At 47.2% G+C, this 14,238-nt stretch overlaps 1 non-coding gene across 1 annotated transcript; it reads left to right on the plus strand.

Annotated features, from left to right (window-relative positions):
• Nucleotides 1–11,544: 11,544 nt before the first annotated feature.
• On the plus strand, nt 11,545–11,618 carry TRNAT-AGU. Its single transcript has one exon. It is a non-coding gene; the product is annotated as a tRNA-Thr (tRNA).
• The last annotated feature ends 2,620 nt before the right edge of the window (nt 11,619–14,238 follow it).

The following is a 14,238-nucleotide window of genomic DNA, read 5'->3' on the forward strand; positions in this document are numbered from 1 at the left end:
TTTTATTTGACCTCCCTCCAGCACTTAGTTTGTTTTGGCTTTTCACTTTTCATCCCTATTTGATGTTTCTGTCTTTTTCACAGCAGGTGATGCAATGGCATGTGAGAAAGAGGAGCAGAATTCTCAGCAGAAAAATGTTCAGCAAGTGGATAAACACAGAGCATTATTGCAAAGATCAAAAAGCAATGTGTCCAGGAGTCATGAGGAGGAAAAATCCTGTGAGATTCAGCACAGACCAGAAAGAGAACAAGGAAACCAGCCGGGGGTGAAAATGGGTAAACGTATTTCCTCTCAGGGAACTCAGAAGGACCTCAAGGAAACCACAACAAAGCAGGAAATCATCATTGGAAAGAGAAAAAATACATGCACAGAGTGTGGAAAAAACTTATGTGGCTACTCAGCCCTTCTTAATCATCAGAGAATCCACACAGGCGACTGGCCCCATGAATGCTGTGAGTGTGGGAAAAGCTTCAATCAGAGCTCACACCTTATCAAACATAGGAAAATCCACATGGGTGAGAAACCTTATGGATGCTCTAAGTGTGGGAAATGTTTCTTTAATCGTTCAGGTCTCATCTTACATCAGAGAATCCACACAGGGGACAGGCCCTACAAATGCAGTGAGTGTGGGAAAACCTTCACTCAAATATCAACCCTTTCTGTTCATCAGAGAATCCACACAGGGGAGAGGCCCTACGAATGCACTGAGTGTGGGAAAACCTTCACCAGCAGCTCAGACCTTTCTAAACATCAGAGAATCCACACGGGGGAAAGGCCCTATGAATGCTGTGAGTGTGGGAAAAGCTTCACTAGCAGCTCAGCTCTTTCTGTTCATCTGAGAATCCACACGGGGGAAAGGCCCTATGAATGCCGTGAGTGTGGGAAAAGCTTCATTCGCAGATCAGCCCTTTCTGTTCATCAGAGAATCCACACAGGGGAGAGGCCCTACGAATGCCGTGAGTGTGGGAAAAACTTCTCTTGGTGCTCAGCCCATATTTGCCATCAGAGAATTTGCAAGGGCAATGAACACCATAAAACCCTCTAGGGCTATCAATTTTTTGTCTTTAATACTTTTCCTAATTCCCACATAGTAACTTTTTAAATCTGTTTGAACTGTTTGCAGCACTGTTATCCCTCAGCTTGGCCAGATGAGTGGCCCATTTATGCCTTTTGTAGTTTGCCTTCTTTTGAGGTGGGCCCATTTGTCCTTTCTATCAACTCAATTATCCCACAAGTAACTGGAGTGTGCCCTTCCTATGAGGAACCAGGGAGCGTCACATTTATACCAGTCCTCCTATTGCAAAGTTATTGTTAGTCACCAGTGATACAGATTGTATCCTTGCCAGTTGTTCTCACGTTGCTCTGGGTTGTGCTGAAGAGCAGTTACATTGGGAATTTTTCATATTATAGTTAAATAAAGAGGAGCAGGGGAAAAAAGTGTCATTTCAGCCTCTGTGACACTGGAAGGAGATGGGGTGGTTCAGAGATTCCCTCCTTCCCCATCACTCCAGAACTGTTACATTTTGGCTTCTCTGTGCAGAGTTTATTTTCATCACATTCTATCCCTCCACTTCTCAAAATGTCATATGAGGAAGAGTTCTCAGCTGTCTGTGCTTGGAGATGATGCTTTGATTTCTTTCCTCCTATATCAGAGTCGCTATGACTGGAGCTGAAAGTGTCAAAGACCTGGAAGGGGAATTTAAATGGATCCCAAACACAGTGTGATTATTTGGCGTTTAAATTCCAGGTTTCATCTATTGGTAAAGCCACTTCTGGCAAGAGGACTATTTTGTCCCCCATTATGGGATGCTGGGATACTTACAAATTTGTAAACAACATAACTGGCTATTGAGAGAGTGCTGAGTGAAGCTGCTTTGAATGGATCAGAGGAGAATGTGATGGGAGAATCTCTTGTCCTGATTCTAAATAATCAGATGTAATCTGCTCTAGAATTTCTCTTGATACTTTCATTGCCATGTATTCTGTCTCTCTGTGATGTGGGTTTCTCTCTTTCCTGAAGGCTGTTTGCTCACCCAATTGGATATTAGTTCAGGTCGATAGGACGTAGCTCAGATTTCTTGGAGAATTGAAGACAAATGACCATTTCCTAAAGTCCTCATTTGTCACTTCAGCTTTGCTTTTTCCCCACCCCTCCATGGTGACACGGAGAAAGTTCAAGTGCAATTCTGTCAACAGTGGAGAACTCTCCAATTTACTGCACATGCTGACAAAGAAACAGCAGTGATTTAAAATCTCCATTTGGAAATGGTGAACAACAGCAGAACCCCAACTAACTGAGGGAAGTGCATACGATCACAGTGGAGTTCAATTATTTAAGTCAGTATTTTCTCAGATGATTTGGGGAGAGAATTCCACATTAAGTGATTTTTAACTTGGCAAAGTGCCCATGTATTTGGTTCCCAAAGCATTTTTATAACCCATGCCCCACAGAAGATCTTTCCTATTCGGAATGCTCCCCTTCATGATGCAGATGTTGAGGAAAGAGAAGTGGTATTTTTGTTCAATTTATCCTTAATAGATGCTCAAAATGTGTATAAAATGAAATCAATGTTGGAAATCTAATAGCAGCAGAAAAATAGCTCTTTTTAAATAGAAATTCTAGCTCTGGTAATGAAGATTCTGATCCAGGCCTGTATCCAGTCCCTTGCCTGGCCCTGTGTCACCAAATTAAAGAAAAGCTGGGCACGTTTCCGGAAGCCGTTGCTTACGACACTGCTGAGATTTTGAGTGGTTTTGTAAAGGATTCTACTTCTGAGAAGTGTAAATTCACCCTAAAAAGGGCAAGGAAACAAAGGGCATCGGGGATGTATGTTTTTTCGGATGAGGCAAGAAAAGGGAGTAGCATTGTCCCCCTTGGGTAGCCCCTGTTCAATTCCAGGTCAGAAAGCAAATCTCTTCTGCAAGAATATCCAAAAAATATTGTGTTTCACTTCACTTCATAAGTACAGGTGTGTGGCATTTAAATGATGACCCTAAAATTTCATAAAAGCAAAGAACGCTGAACAAAAAAGTGTGGGAAATACGTCTGTATCTGAGAAAATGGCTTGGAATGAAGAAAGACAAAAATTGATCGGTCGAGAGAAAAGGCCCTGTTTCCCCCTAGTTTGGAACTTCTCTCACAACTACTGGAATAGAAAAGCTAAACAAATGGTGTCCTATTGTTGCAAAGGAGATTGAAGTGAGGCCATTTTCTCCAGATAAAAGAAAATGGTCATGTCAGGAGTGGGATTTGAAACCACGTCGCTATGCAGAAACCAGAACACCCAAGAGAGAGGAAAAAAGAGTCTTAAAACGGGCACTTTGGACCAGTCCCAAATCCTAACGCTACAAAGAATGTGACTTATCAACCCTAGTTTTCATTAATATTTGATGACACTCTTTAGGGAGGCCAAGATGGCACATCTCTTTCAACTCCTAGAGACCTTCTCCAGTACAGCTGATTTTTAGGCACACTCACCCGGACCTAAAGTTACACGTTTCCTGGAGTTCCATGAGTTCTGCAGTGTTGGAATCTCCCTGCTCACGTTTTAAGCGAACAAAAGATGGGTGCTGGCATTCTGAGGCCCTCAAAATCCTGCCCTGGGGGCCAGACAGTTAAGCAACCAGCATCCACAACCTCTACCATGATAGCATCCTGTCTGGCAACAACTCACTTATCAATAGCTGGGGTCTGAAATCCTCATTTCTTTGTTGTTCTATCACTGTAGTCTCCACTTTCCTATTGCTTGTCTGTATAATCTCTGTCTGGTTCTGTGATTGTTTCTGTCTGCTGGATAATTAATTTGTTGGGTGTAAAGCAATTAAGGTGGTGGGGTATAACTGGTTAGATAATCATGTTACACTATGTTGGGATTGGTTAGTTACATTTCAGTAAAATGATTGGTTAAGGTATAGCTAAGCAGAACTCCAGTTTTACTATATAGTTTGCAGTCAATCAGGAAGTAAGCGGGGGGAATGGAATGGGGGTAGGGGAATTGGAGTTGTGTTTTGCTAAGGGGGGAATAGAAAGAGGGACATAGACAAGCCTCTGTGGTGTCAGAGCTGGGAAGGGCGATACCGAGGAAGAAAATTGGAATCATTGCTTGCTGGAAGTTTACCCCAATAAACATTGAATTGTTTGCACCTCTTGAACTGCGGGTATTGCTGCTCTCAGGTCATGCGAGAAGGACCAGGGAATGGGAGCGTGATGGGATAAACCCTCTAAGAAGTACATCTTTCAGGGTGTGAAAAACCCTGGAATCAGTATAATTAAGCTGACCTAAGCCATGGTTAGATAGTACTAAATGAAAGGAAAGATTGTTCTGTCAATGTAGCTATTACAGGGATGGAAAACCCCTCCACTCACTATAGCAACTGTCTACTCCACAGTGCTAGAGCAGTGTCACAGCAGCATTTTAAGTGTAGACAGCCTCAGAGTGAGACCAGGTCTGGCTCTGTGGATGCTCAGGCACTACAAGAGCAGTGACAATACACGAATGCTTCCGTAGTTGGCAGGATTCAAACTTGCCTGGGGAGACCCCAATGGATTTCTAGTCCATCGCCTTAACCACTCGCCTGCAACTACTTGATGTATAGGTGCTTCACTACACAATGATTCTGTTCTCACTGAATTGTCACTTCAAATTGCTCAGACCAGCTCCCCCAGCACACTCCTGGCTGTGCATTAGTGTAAGTGTGTCCATGGCTGAACAACAAGGGTTCCTGCCCATTTCCCTTCTGGCTGGAGCATGATTAGAGTGTGTTTGTGGTTAACGACATTGCTATAGATTTTTGTTCATTCCCCACACTGACAATTCAGACCGTCCTGTTCCTATTCGAATCTGCACCAGATCATGCCAATAGCCGGAGTCAGGATTTCTCTGGGGCACTGAAATGTTTCAGGGGGTTGGTGCATGAACTCAGCCTTGCATCCATCCCTGATGTTTCATGGACTAACAGCAGCAGCGTAAAGAAAGAGCTGATCCAATATCTCACTGTCAGAGGTGAAGGTGGCCTCGTCCCGTCTGCATGACCATTGCCATTGCAGGAGAGAAGGTTTCAATGGAATCGAATGCCCTGGCTCAGACAAGAGACACAGGGAGGTTTTGCTGTTCATGGATCTGTGCAAAGGAAATTGTGTCTCTGTGTGAAATTGAGGAGGGAAATGAAACGTCCACATGGTGGCCCAATGCCCTAAGGAATGTGGGCGATGGACTCCAGCTGGGAAATGATTTCACAGGATCAATGTATTGCCCTGATTAAAAGCTATGGCTAAAAAGCAGCCACTGTTGTCAGTACCTGAACCTGTGTAGGGACCCGAGTGGGTATCAAGTCCATTGCCTTAACCAGGGGTAGTCGATTATTTTATCAAGATTCAAATTTCTTGGTCAAGGTATGGTCAATGTATAGACGCCAGAGAAAATAATACACTGATGCTAAGAAGAAGAATATAGAAATATTTTGCAGCCGCTATGGGCATAACTATGATAATTGTTCTGTGTTTCACTCTTTATATATGGCACCACCTTCCTTCCCTTTAGACTTCTAGTTTACCAAGGGTAAAACTAAACGTCTCTTCAGATACCAGGGAGTGTTTGTGTTCATTCCTGCTAGCTACACAGGGATTTGATGTAGCTGCTTTCAATCCTCCGGCTCTGCCGGGATAAGTAACATTTCAGGCTGTCACTGAACTGAAGGAGGGAGATCATTTTTTGACAGGTTATGCCTCCTCTTAAAGGTGTTTGTCTGGCAGCCTTGTTTCCTAGGTCTCTCCTGAGGGAAGAAAGTTACTGTGCAAAATACCAAACCTTTTAACAGAGCGGAGGGAAAGGCAACGGCCACATGATGAGGCCAATATGTACCACTACATGATTCTTTTATGTGGGATGACTCTGAACACTGACTGATCTGCACTCTCTTGTGTTTGAAGAGATGTTTAGTTTTGCACTTGGGAACCTATAAGGCTGAAGCAATGTTATGGATAGTGACACTGCGATTGAAGGGTGATTTAAGGTTGTAAAAATTGTTAAAAACACTGAGCTTAAACGTGAACTGCCTGTTATTAAAGGCTGGTTTCCCCACGTTGGTTCCATAAGCTCTGCTAGAAAGGCGCTGGGTTCTCTCCTGCCTCGGTGGGAACTCAAGGGAATCGTCCCCTGCTGCCCTTGGCTCCAGGCTGTTTTTCTGGGGAGGGGGCAGGGAATTGATTTGTTTGCTGTTGAGAAGGGAGCCAGGGCAGTTCTCAGGGAACGAGAACTCCCGGCATCTGCCCAGCCCAGCCCAGGCTGTTGCCCTGTCCCAGCCTCTGTTCCCCTGGGGGCCCTGCATGTTTGACTCTAGAGCAGGCCGGGAGCAGCAGCTGAGGCAGAGGACACCTGGGCTGGGCAGATAGGAGGGAGTTTAGCAAGTGGAAATGGTAAAACCGCAGTGAAGTATTACCTTGGACTCGACAGCATTTCTCCATTGGTCTGTCTTCTTTGGGGCAGGGACAATGACACGTCCTGCTGCATTCGTCATTTCAAAGGGTGGTTTAGGATTTTCATTCTCAGACACAGTGCACAAAGCAGGACTCAACCCAGGATGCAAATGAAATGAGCCACTCACAGGTTCTGGCAGCCACAATGAGCCTTTGGTGCGAGAGCTCAGACCTGCCCCTGTCCCAGAGGGAGGGGGGTGTCTACAAGGGGCTTGGACCACTGATCTACCAGCGCCTAACTCCCAAACTATCAGTAACTCTATCACCAGTGCCCGTGAGTGTAATTTAAACCATGAGAAAAACCACACTAGGCTAGACCAAAGGCCTATCTCGCTCTGAATCTTGTCCTCTGACAGTAGCCAATAGCAGGTGCCCCAAAAGCCACCACTGGGAGTTGAACCCAGGATCACCTGTTTACAAGGCAGGTGCTTTAGCCAGCTAAGCCATGTTGCCTGCCTGGGTGTAAGATATAGTGTCTGCCCACACCTGACTCCCTGCCATCTCCACCAGGACCTGACAAGCTTTCCTTGTGTTTGGATTCTGCAAAGCAGAGGAGCAGGTGACGTTTTCCTTGCAAGCTGTGTGTGAGTGAATCTTTGGCCAGGTCTGCACTACAAAGTTGTTTCAGCAGAAATATATTGCTCAGGTGTGTGAAGAACACACAACGCTCCCTCGGTCGGCAGCTTGCTGTGGCTGGTGTACATACTGCAATGCCACGTCTGGCGACAAAACTGCCCTGTTTTGGTGACAAAATAAAACCACTTCGATGAAAGGCCTAGAGCTTTTTGCAGCAAACTTACAGTGACAGAGTGCCAGTGTAAATGCTGCTGGTCATTAAATCACCATAACTGGCCTTCGCCAGTATCCCACAATGCCCACCGTGAACTCACCTGCCCTGCATTCCTGCTAAAGAGGCTTGGCCTCTCCCCTTTCATAGCTCCAGGAAGTTCTGGAAGCTGAGCCTGCTGCTCTGCTCCCGCAGCCAGGAGCAAATCACTGCCGTGGAATGCTGCTCTCCGGCCCTGCGAACACAGAGCAGGGTGGCGGGAACTTCCATACATGGGGGGCCACCGGCATCCGAACTGTGACACCCCATGAAACCCCTTCCCTCGAGGAGGCTCTTACCTTCTAAACAGGGACGGCTGTTTTCTAGTAAAATCACTAAAAGGGAAGGAGAAAACTCGAAAGAGGTTCCTCCTGGTGCTCACATCCTTGAACCCGAATATTCCCTCAGTCCTCAAAGAGAGACCTGGAGAAGGAGACTTGCTGCAGCAAAGCCACAGGGGTCTCTGAGGTTTCTCTGGCCCCTCGCCCCTGTCCTGCCTGGCTGATGTCAGCATCTCTCTGTGAGGTCACCACCTCCCCCCCACACCTTTGACCAATAGTCTGAGGTCTTGCAAAAGGCCTTTGTGATGTCACTGCCACACCCCTCCCTTGCTGGGCTAATGTCCTGCCCCTGGCCAGGCGCTGTGGCGGTTTGAGCTGCTCCCTGGGGACCACCCCACTCAAGGAGCGTTCGTTCTAGGCAGCAAGCCGATTAGACAAGAAAACATCAGACGCTGCTCCCAATGCTACGCTCAGTTTTTCAGCAATTAGTCGACTTTAGGGCCAGAAGAGACCATTAGAGCAGCTAATCTGACCCCCTGCATATCACAGGCCTCCTGTAGGACACAAGAGCTACTTTGGGGGCAAAGACATTCCAGAAAGGCATCTAGTCTTCATGAAATGACATCAGGAGATGGAGAATCCACCACTTTCCTTGGTAGCTTGTTCCTGTGGTGAATCATCCTCGCTGTTGAATATTTGTGTCTTAGTTGTAATATGAATTTGTCTCTTTTCACCTTCCAGCCATTGGGTCTTGTTATTCCTTTCTCTGCTATTTTAAAGAGTCCTTTAATATCCAATCTTTTCTCTCCATTAAGGCACTTCAACACTTCAATGAAGTCACTTTTCAATCTTCTTTTGATCAGCTAAACAGGTTGAGCTCTTTCGATAGCTCACTAGAAGGCATTTTCCTCCAGACCTCACAACATTGTTGGCTCTTTCTGCCCCAGCTCCAATTTCACAACATCTTTTTCAAATGAGAACACCAAAGCTGAAGGCAGTATTCCAGTATCAGTCTCACTGATGCCGTGTCATCTCCTGTGACGTTATTGACATAATCTGTAACTGTATAGATCACCATTGCGACCACTGTTCTATATTTGCAGCCAATATTGTAGAAAGGTGTCGTGCAAGGGGTCTATGGAGAGGTTCTGATTGGTTGATTATAATGATGCTATCTCTAGATGTGTATCATTATTGTAGTTGACGTTATGAATATTGGCTCCATGCTGCCCGCATTTCAATCTTGTGCTCTGCTTCTGGTGTCAGTTCTGTCTAGCCTGCTTGATGGCCCATTAAGGACCATCAGCTATACAATCACCCCATTGAGAGAAGGCAGATACGCCTTGTGACTCAGCAAGGTAGCAGGGACCTGCCTATGGAGAGAAATCTAAGGTTTTTCTATGCCACGTGCTGGATAGAGTGTCCTTGGGACAAAGAAAGCAAAGACAACATGGCAAGAGACTATAAAAGGCTGATGCCTCGTCTCCATCTTGTCTTCAATCCTGCTTTATACCTCTGGAGGGACTTTGCGACAAACTGAAGCTCTGTACAAAGGACTGAATGACCCATCCCAGCTTTGAATAGACTCCAGAGACTTGATTTGAACTTGCAGTTTATTCCATCACTGTTACAAGCCTGAACCAAGAACTTTGCCATTACTGTATGTGAAGGGTTCAAATCCATGTGCATTTTATATAAGAACCTGGTCTATGGATTGTGCCAGTTCTTTTCCAGACCCAAAGTCCAGAGTATGGTCAAGGACCAGAGGCCTAGCAAATAGTGACCAGCTAAGAGAAAGCTGGGTAAACAGAAAGCCTTGCTTGCTAAGATAGGCCTGGTCAGCAAATTGCCAGGTGTTGGAGCTTAGAACTAAATGATTGTGTCTTATTCAGAACTGCAGACTGAACAAAGAATCCCTATTGTGTTTGTTTCTTCTCTAGGGAGACATTCTTCCCACAGATCCAACCTTGAGTTTATGAAAAGTTGGCACGTCAGTATAAGATATGGCATCCTTCCACCTCCCTTCCAAGGGACCAATGCCTGCCTTAAGACACACAGAAAACAATCTTTATTGCCATAGACTTTCACTCTTTCTTTGCTTTAACCCCTAGGAATGTACCTGTTGGACAATCAAAGTAGTTGCTCCATTCCTATGGATCCCAAATCAGAATTCAACATATATATTTTATACTAATAACATTTTATCAAAGTATGAATGAAATGTTAACTTGCTAACTTGAGACCATGGGTGGAGACATTATCTAATCTGTTAATCATTGGCTAATGTGCTTATCCTGTCTTGCAAAATCTGTCCCGGGGTGTGGAACTGCCTGGCCTGTCACTTTCCCCCGCCCGTGGAAAATCTATATATTCTATTGGAATTAATTAATTAACAGTGTTTCTGAGCCTAATAAGCCCACTCCGCCAGCACTGTGTGTAATAAAGTCCTATTCTTGACCTCTACACGATGGAGATTTGTGTCCTTCACAGACACCTGCTGAATAAAGAGGAGATTAAGTATCCAGCTTGGCTGAATGTGTCTCCTCTCCCCACAGCTTGGTGATCTTTTGAGGAAATGGAGAAGACTGCCTTTGCCTAGCTGTACATCGCTTGCAAAAGAAACAGGTCTTTTTGGTGACAAGTGTTGAAAGGAGCCATTAGACAAATGTGGAGACAGGAAAAATGTCCCCCAATTGAACTGGCATCTGTGGATGCTGAAGCCACAACACAGAGCGCTAAACACTATATGAGAACGGGTGGTGTCAGAAGAGTCTCTACCAAAGCCTTTTCCCACCAGCAGGGGCCTCTCTGTGCACAGAACTCCTGGTAGCATGATGGCTGCAGGCAGTGGAGAACTCCATTTTGGCATCTCTTTTGTGGTGAACATCTGCAGTGGCTATTAAAAGGTCTCTAGATAGTGATCTTTGTGAAGAGCTGGCTGAAGAACCTTCCTACTAATCAGGAGAGCCTGGCTTGGCCCGACAGTTCTTCCCTGCCGAACCTAGTGTGTCTGTTGGCTCCTTTTTTTTGTATCTCTTTTCAGAAAAAGAAAAGATCTGTCAGCAGAATCCTTCTAAGTGCTTGTTCAAGACAGAGAGAGCCTTCCTTGCGGCTAAGTCTTGGTGCCATGGGGCATGCCTCACCACAGCACCTCCTGCTGACCATCCTAGCAATTAGCTCTGGTTCACCGGTGCACCTTCATCTAGTAGCGTCTGGCCACCATCTGTTCTATCATTAGGACCCATGTTGCTCTCAGGACTTCAGTGTCCTCTTATGGACACAGCCCTCTGGCTGTGCCCCACTCAGTTCTCTCCCCTGCTGGGTGGGGGGGGATGTCCTCTACCCAGACACTTGCCTCAGTGGCCGGCTGCAGTCCAGGGTGTAGCCACCTGTGTCAGTGGATACTGAGGCAAAAGGTGTGAACCTCCAACCCTGCCATCTGTTTCCCTGGACCATTTCCCAACAGACCTAGAACCTTCCTCCACCTTTGTATCAGGGCCTTAGTCTGGCAGTAGTCAGCCAGGAGGTCACTCATGTACCCCTTACCCCAGCACTACTCTGATCATGGTGCCCTCCCGGCTCCTTCCTGGCAGCCAATCCTCCCTCCTCAAACTCCAAGGAGTGACTAACTCTTGCTGTGCTGAGCAGCTCTTTATATATGGGCTGCTCCAGCAAGCCTTCTCCTGACTGGAGCTGAAGGAAAGGTTACCATGACTCAGAACTGTACCGAGGTTGCTGCGACTGAAACACAGATCACTAACCATTATATGATCACAGTGACTGGTGGGAGAGGCACATGTTAGAAGTCCTCTGTCTACTCAGCTGTGGCTTTCTGTGTATAGAGAGCCAGACACCTCAAGATCTGCAAGTCTTGAGGGAAATGGGGAATGTTTGTACTTTAGAATTTGCAGGTGTTGACTTGAACCATCAAATGGAACAGTTGCCAAAACCTTCTTCAGGCAGGCACCATGGCTTAGCTGGCTAAAACACCTGCCTAGTAAACAGGAGATCCTGGGTTCAACTCCCAGTGGTGCCTTGTTGTATGGCTTTTGTCTCCTCTGCTCACATTTTCCTGTGTCTTCCTAGGAAACAGAAGAGGCCTCCCTTGGTATCCAAGTCATTGCTTGCTAAGGAAAAGGCTTCTTTGGAGAGAAGCATTGGAAACAATCAAATCACAAACCTGGAGTTGATTAAAAGGCTGCTATGACTGGCATTGGCATGGCGGTTGCTTAAACTGCAATTGCTGCAACACGAGAGCCTGCGCCACACATCCTTGTGATTCCCTGGAGATGTTCACACACAGATGTCATGTCACCTTCCTTTTGATTGTCATTGATGAAAAATGGAGCGGTTGGGAGAAAAGTCCCAGGGAGTCGCACCGTGGCTAAGCTGGGTGACTCACCTGCCAGGTAAAGTGGAGTTAGGGATGCAGCTCCCAGTGGTGCCTTAACAAATGTGTCTGCTCTTCCCACCTTTTGGTGAATCTTTTGCGGAAACAGAGAAGACTGCCTCTGCCTTGCAATGCAAATGCTTGCAAAAGAAACCAGTTGTTTTTTCTGACAAGTGTCAGAAGGAGGCACATAAGAAATGTGGAGACAAGGAAAAGGTCATCGTAACTCCACTTGCATCCATGGCTCTTGAGGCCAGAATGCAGAGCACTAAGCACTGGATGACCACAGCAAAATCTAAACTTTACACCTTATTACACTAGGCAGTAGTTAGGTCAAGCAATTTTCTCATCCTACTGGATGTTACCTTCCTTAATACATAGAATTCCCCCTAAAACCTGGATTACTGTCCTCAGATGACCTTCATTTTCTCAGGATTCCTGCTGCTTCCAGCATAGGTGGGGGAGGAGAAAGGCAAAAACATGATGCCACAGTCTCCTATTTTATATCCTTAGTTCAAGTGTCTAGAAGACACTTGCCCAGACGTGTCCGGGTGGGCTCTGCTGAGTCACTAGGTTGGGGAATCCTCCTGGTGTGGTCTTGTGCAACTGAGTCATAGACTTGAGCAGTCCCCACAGTGTTGTGTTTGGGCATCTGTCACTGAACTGGAAATCCCTTAATTACAAATTCCTCTGCTGATTCATGGCTGTTAAACACCCTCCTCGGCAGGGGTCACTAGCAAAAATTATAGCCTATTTCAGTAACAACCATACAGCAAAATGCATAACTTCACACACCCTCATGCTATACATATTTGGACAGAATAACCGATTTCAGCAGATCATGACTTTTCATATGATAACTTACATGGACTGGTTGGTAGGACATATCACAGCCATATATGAATGATGACTATGTGAGCTACAGGGAGCTATTTTGAAGTACAGCATGTCACAAAAGCCTCTAGAGACTGGCCTTTGGGAAGAGCTGGCTGAAGAGCCTTCTGAGTAACTGAGAGATCCAGGCTTGGCCCTGCCAGTTTGTGCTTGCGAACTAAACTTCTCCGTTGGGCTCCCTTTTTTGTGTCTCTTTCACAGAAACAGAGCAGAAGTTCTTGGCCAATCCTTGAAAGTGCTTGTTCAAGACACAGAGAGCCTCTGTGCTGGGGCAGGGGTAGGGGGTGCAGGAGGTGGTCGGGGGTGGAGGTGCTTACCTCGGGCAGCACAGCTCCCAAAGTGACTGGCACACACTCCCCTCCGACAGTGGCTCCTAGGCAGTGGGATACGGGGGCGGGTCAGCTGTGGCGTTTGCACTCAGGGCTGCAGGGATATGCCGGCCACTTCCAGGAGCAGTGTGGCAGGGAGGGAGGGGGCAGAGTGGGCAGGGAGCCACCTTAGCGCTGCTGGCACATCTCCGTGTGTCACTTGGGGAGGCATCAGGTCTCTGTGGGCTGCCTGGGGCAGGGGCAGTGGCCGAGGGGGCTCGGGCCACCCCTTTGCCTCCTCTCTCCAGGCTCCCAGCCCATCTTGCCGGCCGACAGGGAATTTAGGGTGCAGCAGCGCAGGGAGCAGGAAGGGCGAACCACAGCGGCTGCCTCCCCCACATGCAGGAAAATGGCTTGACCTGCTGGCCCCACGGACTAAGGCACCAGGCCTCCAGCTTGCCCCATTCGACCCAATGGGTTGATCTTGTGGCCAGAATTATTTGCAGTCGGGATTTCCCCCAACAGTGCCCCACAGGGGTCCAGGGTCAGCTCCAGCACAGGCCACACAGGAAGTCTTAATGCTCGAGCTGCAGCACATGCTGGGCAGGCTCTAGGCCGGGCTCCCCATGGCAGGAGAGAAGACGACGACTCTGCCCCTGGAGGGGCAGGCTGGGGCTTCCTGGATCCCATTTGTGCACAGCCAGCACCCTGCCCCCACTCCCATGTCATCAATGGCACCCCCCAGGTCAGCCAGAATGGAGCAGCGGTTTTCACTGCACCAAGTCCACTTACGGCTTACAGGCAACTCCCAGACGCACCACAGCCCACCATGTCGGCCAGAAAGGAGCCCACTCAGCCTCGCCATTGCTGCTTTTCCGTCCCCCCAGAACCTGCTTCTCCTGGGCTGCAAGGAGCCATCCCTGGGATGCCAAGGGGCAGGCACAGGGGTCTGTCTCCTAGCAGCCAACCGCACCTCCATGGGTTTGGTCCTCAGAAGGGCAGGTGGGGGTTTCCTGGATCCCAGTTGCTCACAGCCAGCCCAGCCTCCACCTCTAAAACCATCA

The sequence above is a fragment of the Mauremys mutica genome, unplaced genomic scaffold, assembly GCF_020497125.1.
Source record: "Mauremys mutica isolate MM-2020 ecotype Southern unplaced genomic scaffold, ASM2049712v1 001242F_np12_obj, whole genome shotgun sequence".
Taxonomy (NCBI): domain Eukaryota; kingdom Metazoa; phylum Chordata; order Testudines; family Geoemydidae; genus Mauremys; species Mauremys mutica.